The 9,946-nt window shown below is 42.3% G+C and overlaps 1 protein-coding gene across 18 annotated transcripts in view; it reads right to left on the bottom strand.

The window, feature by feature from the left end:
• TAB3 (TGF-beta activated kinase 1/MAP3K7 binding protein 3) overlaps positions 1 to 9,946 on the bottom strand; it is a 67,663-nt gene that overhangs the window by 43,420 nt on the left and 14,297 nt on the right. For 17 of the 18 annotated variants that reach the window (XR_001515425.1, XR_001515428.1, XR_001515426.1 and 14 more), the window contains exons 2-3: positions 8,290 to 8,393; positions 4,224 to 4,308 (exon numbers count right to left, since the gene is read on the bottom strand). The gene's annotated coding sequence lies outside the window, so the exon portion shown is untranslated. The remainder of the gene's footprint in view (positions 1 to 4,223; positions 4,309 to 8,289; positions 8,394 to 9,946) is intronic. The other variant, XM_015570133.1, reaches the window with a different exon arrangement.

The following is a 9,946-nucleotide window of genomic DNA, read 5'->3' as shown; positions in this document are numbered from 1 at the left end:
GATTGTGGGCTCAATCCCCAGTGTGGGGTGTGCAGGAGGCAGCTGATCAATGATTCTCTCTCATCATTGATGTCTCTTTTTTCCTCTTCCTTCCCCTCTGAAATCAATAAATATATTTTAAAAAAGAATAATTTTAATCATTTTCCTAATTGGTCTGGTCCAAATTATAGCTGTTGAACAAAGAGATATATACTAGTATAAATCTTTGGAACTTTCATCCATTTTCTTGCTGCTTTGCATGTTTTGATTTTAGATCATATTTATTGAGCCTATGTACTATTTACTGTGCTACATGCTTTATCTCATTTAATCCCTACTATAATCCCATAGGAGAGGTAATATCCAACCCTATTTTACAAATGAGGAAATATGAGGTACAGACAGGGTAAATAATTTGCCTGTGGATCATACAGTTAAGCAGCAAAGAGGATACAGACTTGAAGTCTATGCTTTAGCCTTTATTCCCCTGTACCGATGGATACATGGTAAGACTTCATTAATGTCATCACTTAAAGACAGTGTAAAATTTAACCCCAAAATTGCTTTACAACAAAAGAGTTTTTGTACCAGAATGTAAATTCTTCAAGGTAAACAACAATAAGAAATGGCTGATATTGTGGCATAACAAATAATCTTTTACTGGAAGAGGTAAGAGTCCTAATTTCAGGATTTTTCATGTATATGTATGTGTGTGTGTGTGTGTGTGTGTGTGTGTGTGTATAAAAACCCAGTGGCCCTAACGCCGTAATGACCAAAGACCGGTCACCAGGAGGCTGCATGCGCGGTGAGGCGCGCGTGGGTGGCTGGGGCTACATGCACGGGGAGGTACACGGGTGGGCAGGGACTTGACTCTGGGTCTTGTGGTGCGGTGGGACTTGGGGGAGTTCTGATGCACGGCAGGGTCCGGGGCCCTGGGTCTTGCACGGTTTCCTGCAGGTCTGGTCTCACATGATTTCACGTGCTGGGTCACTAGTATCTTACTAATAAAAGCCTAGGTCAGTGGTTGGCAAACCGTGGCTCGCGAGCCACATACAGCTCTTTAGCCCTTGAGTGTGGCTCTTCCACAAAATACCACGTGCAGGCGCACACGTACAGTGCGATTGAAACTTCGTGGCCCATGCGCACAAGTCGGTTTTCGGCCTGGGCGAGTCTATTTTGAAGAAGTGGCATTAGAAGAAGTGGGGGGTGTCGGTTGGTCGGGCGATGGAGACACGGCACAGGCGGCCGCAGGATATGCAGCACAGGGGAGGTACGTTGTTCGCTGAGGTCGACCCCTTCCAACTCTCCCATCCACACTCGTCTATCTGAAACAAGTATACAAGACGAGTGTGGACGGGAGAGTTGGAAGGGGTCGACCTCAGTGAATGTACCTCAATCAAATTGAGGACGTTTTTAGCAAAGGCCAGCTTAGGAGTACCCTAATTAAGTTAATAACAATGTACCTACCTATATAGTTTAAGTTTAAAAAATTTGGCTCTCGAAAGAAATTTCAATCGTACTGTTGATATTTGGCTCTGTTGACTAATGAGTTTGCCGACCACTGGCCTAGGTGGTCCTCACGCCATCACGCTGTCACAAGATGGCTGTGCGTACAGCGGGCGCACACAGGTGGGTGGGGCTGGGCTTGACGCTGTGTGCATGAGGTCGCTGGAGGGAAGTTGACCAGAAGGTGCATTGGGGGAGTCCCACAGGGCGCCGGCCATGGGGTGGTACTCGGGGGTGTTACCCCTCAGGCTAAACATTAGGGCAAAGGGCACCACCCCACTCCACCTCCACCCAGGGGAAATGAGTGTCGGGATAAACCTGGGTAGTGGGAGCTCCAATGTCGGGATAAACCTAGGGTAGCAGGAGCTGCCCACACTCCACGTCCACCCCCCAGCATTGACCTGGGGTATGAACATGACAGAAAACCTCCCTGGTCACTGCCTGGTCCCCTACCCTGAGCTTCTCCCATCACAAGAGCAGTGATTTCATTTCCTGACAAGAGCAGTGACCTCACTACCTGACAATGGAGCCCAACAGAACGTGGAACCCTGGTAGCCAGGCAGCCACGTTCTAAAACAGCCCCTACCCAGCTCATTTGATAGAGACATTCCCATCAAGGCATGTTCTGCTGTTTGCCGCAGTCCCGCCACCGTGATAGGCAAAGAGCCAGCCAGGACAGCTTCTTCCACCGCTGCTGCTGCTGGCTCCACACTCAGCCCTGACACCTCTGGCCATTTTCACGGGGAACCTGAGGTAACCCAGGGATGCCCAGGGCGGTTTTCTTAGAGCCAGGCCACCACTCTCATCCCCCTCACCAGCCCTGTGTCCCCTGGGGCACCAGCCCTGTGGGGCTGCGGGACTCTGGAACTCAGGTGAGTCCCGTGGCCCCATGGGGCGCCGGCTTTGACACTGTGTTCCCACGGGCATTATCACAGACTCTGACAGGAGAGAGGAGGGAGCCAGATACCCGTACCCAGACTTGGCAAATAGTGATATTAAAATATTTCTTCTAATTAATTCCCTTTCAATGTGCATGAATTCGTGCACTGGGCCATACATATAAAGAGGTAATAGGCAAATTAGGCCGGGATGCCGTAATGGGTCACAACCAGACAGGAGGAGGTTGTGCACGCAGGTGAGGCCTGGAGCGGAGATGGAGACAGACACAGGGGTCCTGCCCGAGCTGGTGCGGTGGCTCTGGCAGCCCAGAGTGGACTCAGGCAGGGGGGCTGGGGTGGCCTGGGGCGGAATTCAGGCGCGGGTCCTGGCCACCGAGATGCCAGTCAGGCCTGACTCCCGTGGCAGCCCAGCACTCCACGAGTTAGGCTCCCAGCCGCCTGGGATGCAGGTCTGGCTTGACTCCTGCGGCAGCCCGTGGGGTACCTCCTTGCATGGCGGGAGGCGGGGCGCCTCCTCACGCAATTTCAATCGCGCTGGGCCTCTAGTATATATATAAAGGTGCTACCAAATAACAAGGAAAAGATATGGACATGAAAGTTATTATTTTCCCTAAATGAGTCTTCCAAATAATTTATAAAACAATCGACCTCTATGATTTTCATTACAGTGGAATCCAAACAGTCACATAAATGCTGCATCTATTTCATATTCTTTTACATTCTAAAGAGAGATGCATGAACCCAAACAATATTCACATTAAAAAAGAATCATCAAAAGCATTGTCAAGCCCTAGTTGGTTTGACTCAGGTTAGTCCTGGTGAGGATGTGGAGGATAGGGAACTCTAGTACACCGCTGGTGGGAATGCAGACAGGTGCAGACATTATGGAAAGCAGTATGGAGTTTCCTCAAAAAATTAAATATGGAACTGCCATTTGACCCAGTGATCTCACTTTCAGGATGACTAAGAAACCCAAATCAGCAATCAGAAAGAACGTATGCACCCCTATGTTCACAGCAGCACAATTTACAATAGCTAAGATCTGAAAACAGCCCACATGTCCATCAGCAGATGTGTGGATAAAAAAGGTGTGGTACATTTACACCATGGAATACTATACAGCAGTTAAAAAGAAGGATCTCTTACCCTTTGAGACAGCATGGAGGGACCTGGAGAGTACTATACTAAGCAAAATAAGCCAGTCAGAGAAAAATAAGTATCACATGATCTCACTCATATGTGAGATCGAATGAACAAAATTAACTGATGAATGAAATCGATCCAGAAGCATGGAACAGACTGTCGAATCTCAGAGGGAAGGGGTGGCTGGGTGGGAAAAGATCAACCAAAGACCTTGTATGCAATTATATGCATAACCCATGGACACAGACAATAGGGTGGTGAAGGCAGGGGGCAGGGATGGGCTAGAAGGGGTCAATGGGGAGAAAATGGTGACATATGTAATACTTTCAACAATAAAGATTTAATAGAAAAAAATTAAAATACACATATTAAAACACACAAAAAAATTGACAAGGTCATCAAAACAAGGGAAGCCTAAGAAATGGTCACAGCTAAGAAGAGTCTCAGGAAACAAGAAACAGAAAACACATTAGGTAAAAACGAAGGAAATCTGAATTAACTAAAATATGAACTTTAATTAATAACAATGTTTCAATACTGTTCAATTTTAACAAATGTACCATGCTAATGTAAGCTACTGATGAGAGAAAATGGGGTGCAGTGTATATGTGAACTCCCTGTATTATCTTCTCAATTTTTCTGTAAAATTAAAACTGCTCTGAAAAATAAAATTTATGTAAAATTTTTTTTAATTACCTTAAGGTGGTTCATGAGCCTTGGCACAGGCGTCTTATTCACATCCCCAGTTCTGAAAGCACCTTCTTTTCAGTAGTCTGGAAGTCTAACAAAATGAGATAGTTATCCTGCTAACTTCCAAACTCAACATGGAAGAATGACAAAAACTCATAAACCTCTGGTGCCTTAAAGTAACAGGAGACAGAAGGCTAGACCACACTTTTAGGGCAGGTGGTTCTTCCCCAATTATCATCACAAGCTGAATCTTCTTTTCCTTTAGGTCACAAATATCTTCTACAGCAGCAGTTAAAAAGACAAAGAGATAGTCCACCGCTCATTTTCTTAAGGCTTTTGCAGCACATCTGGTTGTACTTGCCATCCTAAGCACCTCAATTCTTTTTAGAGAAGAAAGGATGAGCCTGGGCCTATCAAACAACTACAACATTTTCTATTGCATAGTTAAAATAGCATATAACTTTTCTAAAAATACTATTATATAATCCATTTTTGTTCTATGAAGAACAATTACATATAGAATAGTAGCACCTTTACTGGGTTATTTTGACAAGTGAGCCTTCTCTCTCCCCAGCATTTAGAAACTATCTTCATTCCGGGAAACCTAGTAATTCAATGTTAACTTTATCATTTTAGGGCAAATATTGGCTTATAGTAGAGCCATGATGCGCACAAGTTTCTAATTAATCTCCTGACTCCACCTCATTTTATAACCACCATAGAGCTAAAATAACATATTTTGTTTATACTGTATAATTTCAGCACTTTAGTATACTTTTAATCTTAACTTCTGTTACTTTATCTTAAACATTACCCAATAAATGAACTTCAAGCATGAGCAAGAAGTACTGTGCACCTACATAAATGCTGTCTTCTAGCATATGTAATTGCTTTTCCCAATCTTCTAACACATGACAATGCAAAATCCACCCCAGATTCATGTTAACCTTCTACCATCAAATCCTCAATCTTTCTACCCTTCCTAAATGCCTATTAAAAGTCATGGTGTGTTGTTATCACTTTCATCACTTAAAATACTGTTTATTAATTTTTAATTCTCATCAAGATTTTATCACTATAAATCTTGAGAATAAAAACCAAACATGCTCTTTCAGTTATAGTGCCTTGTCCACATTAAATATTTTGTAGGACTTTTAAATAATTGAAAAACTAATTTGTTCTGGTTGTCGGGTCAATTATTAAATGATATTATTTTTAAAAAAAGACAAGTCAGCCTGTTGGAAACATATGCCAGAAGCAGATCATCTCCACATTTTATTACTTAAATAAAGAGATTACTTAGAATAGTAGTTTTCAAATGGTGGGTTGTGACCTCTTAATAAATTATATAATAAATTTATAAGGTGATGACAAGTATTTTTTTAAAATAATATAACAAAACATTACAGTGTTTCACACATAGTGATGGTAAATACTGATTCAAAAAAATTGTCTAAGGGATGTATATGTTCTAGATCATGATTATAATGTATTTCTTGCTGTGGGTTGCTTTGTAAAATATTGACTTAAGAATATGGTAAGGTATTCTAGGTTTTGTAAGAAAAATATTTAGCACCTTTTCTTTTTACTTTTATCTGGAGAGCAGTTTTAAATTAACAAAATGGAATTATTTGAGAAACTTCTGGCTATGAAAGCTGAAACAATTCTGTTATAAAATGTTTTTTTTTTAATATATTTTATTGATTTCAGAGAGGAAGGGGGAGAAGGAGAGAGAGCTGGAAACATCAATGATGAGAAATAACCATTGATTGGCTGACTCCTGCACGCCTCCCTACTGGGAATCGAGCTGGTAACCTGGGCATGTGCCCTGACCGGGAATCAAACCATGACCTCCTGATTCACAGGTTGACCCTCAACCACTGAGCCACACTGGCTGGGCTGTTATAAAATTTTATATGACATTTTCCAAATGCAGCCTTTCTGTGTTTTGTGCAGCTCCCGCACATTCTATTTGAGGTTCCTGCCTTCTAAATTATTTTTAAAAATGAGTTATTAGTCTCACTAACCTAGGGATTCAAGATCACAAATTGTGGCCTACTGTAAGGGTATAAAAGATTTACAAAAATGCCACTGAGCTCTAGCTGGTTTGGCTCAGCGGATAGAGCATTGGCCTGTGGACTGAAGGGTCGCAGGTTCGATTCCGGTCAGGGGCGCATGCCCGGGTTGCAGGCTCGATCCCCAGGTGGGGACATGCAGGAGGCAGCCGATCTGTGATTCTCTCTCATTATGGGTGTTTCTATCTCTCTCTCCCACTCTCCCTTCCTCTCTGAAATCAATAAAATATATTTTTTAAAAATGCCACTGATAATCATTTATTTAACAATGTCTAGCCTGACAATACCCCTGAATCCCTTGTTCATAATAGAGTAGGGTTTAGTTCTATAACACATTTTCAGAAAAAGGAACAATTAAGATAGGACAAGGAAAACAAGCACTGAGGAAAGGTTCATGGAAGAGATGACATTTAAGCTGGGGTGCAAAGAAAAATAAAATTAAAAAATAAAAAGTATGCTATATAATAAGAACCTAATATGCAAATTGTCCCCTCAGGCAATCGTTCAGACTGGGAGACCAGGAGTTGGACTGCTCGCTATGACACGCATTGACCACCAGGAGGCGGTGCAGAACACGACGGGCGTCGGTGATGCAGCATTGGCAGCAGGTGGCAGTGGAGGCACTGCTGGCCCTGATGGGCCCCAAGGAGAGCAGGACCACGGCGGATTGGTGGAGCAGGTGAGAGGGCAGCACCAGGCTAAGGTGGGTGCAAGTGGGGGCCCAAGTGCTCCATAGATGGTGACCAGCAGCGGCAGCAGGGGGCGGGGCTGCCGCCCAGCTCCTAGGTGCTGAGAGAGCCGGGGAGGAGGGGGGTAAGAGGGCTCGGTCCCAATTGGTCACCCCACAGGTGGGATGGTGGAGCAGGTGAGGGGGCGGTGCCAGGCCAAGGCGGGGTGCACTGTGGGGCTGCGGGGCTGTGAGGCTGGGGCCCAACCTCTGCAGGCCACCCCAAGGGACCCCACCCATGCACAAATTTGTGCACCAGGACTCTGGTAAAATTATAAAGCTGGATGGAACTCTACACATCATCTAATCCAGTGGTTCTGAACTGGGGTTGAATTTGTCCTGCAAGGCACATTTATCAATGTCTGGTGGCATTTTTGGTTGTCATTACTGGGGAGGGGCACTATTGGCATTTAGTGGGCAGAGGCCAAGGACAATGCTAAATATCCTACACTGCACAAGAAGCTCCCAACAGTAAATTATCTGGCCCAAATGTCAACAGTGTCAAGGCTTTCTCCGAACTCAACTTTGTTTTACTCAAGAAGGTAACTGAAGGCTAGAGGGATTTAAAAATTTGCTTAAAAGCCAAGATTATAAAACAGGCCTCATAACATCTTGTCCAGTGTTTACGTTAAAACACACACCCACGTATGTTCTTATACTAGGAAACAGCTGTTAAAAAGAGTGGTAACATCTTTATAAGGTGGCAAAACAAGCTATCTAAAAATCAAAGCTGATATTGTTAAATGGCCTTTCTTGGCTCAAAGAAAGAATTATGCTACATTAAAAAAAATTATACCCTGATTTGTTCATAATACCATATTTATCATTGATATAACTCAGTTACTGAACACATATCTAAGAATAAGAAAAGTTACAATAAAAACTAGGAAGTTAGAAGACCAGCATTTGCATGCACACCCAGTTACTCCATGGGACAAGTCTTTTAAGCTCCACCAGCTCCACCCACTGGGGATCTGAGACCTAGCTAGGATTGATTAGCATCCTTTATTCAAAATCAACTCCTGAGTTACTCTTCCATTTGCTGCGGAGCTTTCTAGTAACAAGTTAATTGTACAAAAAACTTGCTTAGAGTCCTGATTTAGGACCTAAATCTAAACATGTGAAATCACCTGAACATCTTTTCCCTGCTCTTAAATGCATAAAAGGGATGGGGATAAGGGAGTGAGGTAATAACAATAACATTGATTAGTTTTCAAAAAAAATTTTAATATATTACAGGAATACACGGACACAAATATACACGCCTTACCTCCAATTTGTCAACTGGTGAAACTTTAACTATGGTAAGTTGTCCAGTTTGACATGTGATAATTCATGATAAAAAATCTTGAAGAAAGGGCTGAAGACACTGTCCTAAAAAGAAAAAAGACCAAAGAGGTAAAATTCAAACTGTGAAAGGTTTAAAGAAGACAGCATGAACATAAGGTCACAAAAAAGAATGTAGCCATTTATACATCTTTACTACCCGAAATTTCAGCAAATGAAGTTTCTGTTGCTAAATACTAACAGGAAATTCATCTGACTGCCTGAATCAGCCTGCTCCACTTCCCAGTCAGTCACCTCTAGTACCTAAGGCAGAGCTGGCAACAACCGAGTGCATGGCTAAAGCTTTTCTGAGGTTTTGGCTTTAGGAAAGCTAGGAAGAGGAACTTTAGTTGCATCTCTGGCAAACCATTGGGGTCCCCACAGCTCCCCTTGATGTTCTAGTTATTAAATTTTAATAGGTTTGATTACAAAACTGCACCATAGCCATTAAAGGACTGGAATTCAAAGAGGTGAGCCAAGCATTCCAGAAGAAACTAGAGGTTAAACTGTATCTGACAGCCTGATAGGCAGAGGGACAAAAGGAAAACCCTCTTCCCTTACCGTCAGGTTAGGAACCTGAAGGGCTGCACCTTAGAAATAGGGGTGAACCAGAACATACACTGAATGCAAATTGGCCTTGAGTCATCTGATTGGCGCTGAAAAATCTCAAAAGTGGAGATCAGGCTAATTCATCTTGGATTCCCGCAAGGAGATGCCACAAAAAAAAAAATTCCTTTCTGGAAGACATTCTTGATCTCAGATGATTTTTTAATCAAAATTTTCAGCACACAATTAAAGATAATCAGGCAAATGAGGAGACAAGAGGACAAGATTAAAAGCTATAGAAACAACAAAAAGAGACTCACAGGCACTCCAAATATTAGAATTATCAAGCATAGATTTTAAATTATGTTTACTATGTTCAAGGAAGTGAAAACCAAACTTGATCTCAGCAATTAAATGGAAACTATAAAAAGTGATACAGCAGACTTCTAAAAGGAGCAAAAAGTAATTTTTAACTGTAAAATACAAAAACTGAAAATAAGAATTCAGTGAACAGGTTAACAGCCAATGGACACGGTGGAGACAGTGAATCAGAAGATAGGTCAGGGGGAAAAGCTCAGAATGAAGAGAGGGTAAGAAACATGAGGATACAGTGAGGAGGTCTAACATCCAACTCAGTTAATTGGAATCCCAGAAGGAAGAGAGAGACAGAAACATTATGTGAATGGCTGAAATTTTCCAAAAACAATGAAAGATGTCAAACAACAAATTTAAGGATCTAAGTGAATTCCTAAATGAAAATCGACGAAGAAAAACTTAAAAACCCCGAGGGTAGAAAAAATTAGTTTCAAAGCAACAGATGGATAGCTTAATTCTCAACAACAAAAATGGAAGCTGAAAGTTTATAATGGTCTCTATTATCCATGAATGAGTGAGATCATGTGGTATTTTTCCTTCATTGACTGGCTTATTTCACTTAGCATAATGCTCTCCAGTTCCATCCACGCCATTGAAAATGGTAAGAGTTCCTTCTTTTTTACAGCAGCATAGTATTCCATCGTGTAGATGTACCACAGTTTTCTAATCCATTCATCTAC

Source organism: Myotis davidii, unplaced genomic scaffold, assembly GCF_000327345.1.
Source record: "Myotis davidii unplaced genomic scaffold, ASM32734v1 scaffold1246, whole genome shotgun sequence".
In the NCBI taxonomy this organism is placed as follows: Eukaryota; Metazoa; Chordata; class Mammalia; order Chiroptera; family Vespertilionidae; genus Myotis; species Myotis davidii.
This window is presented reverse-complemented; position numbering and strand designations above follow the sequence as displayed.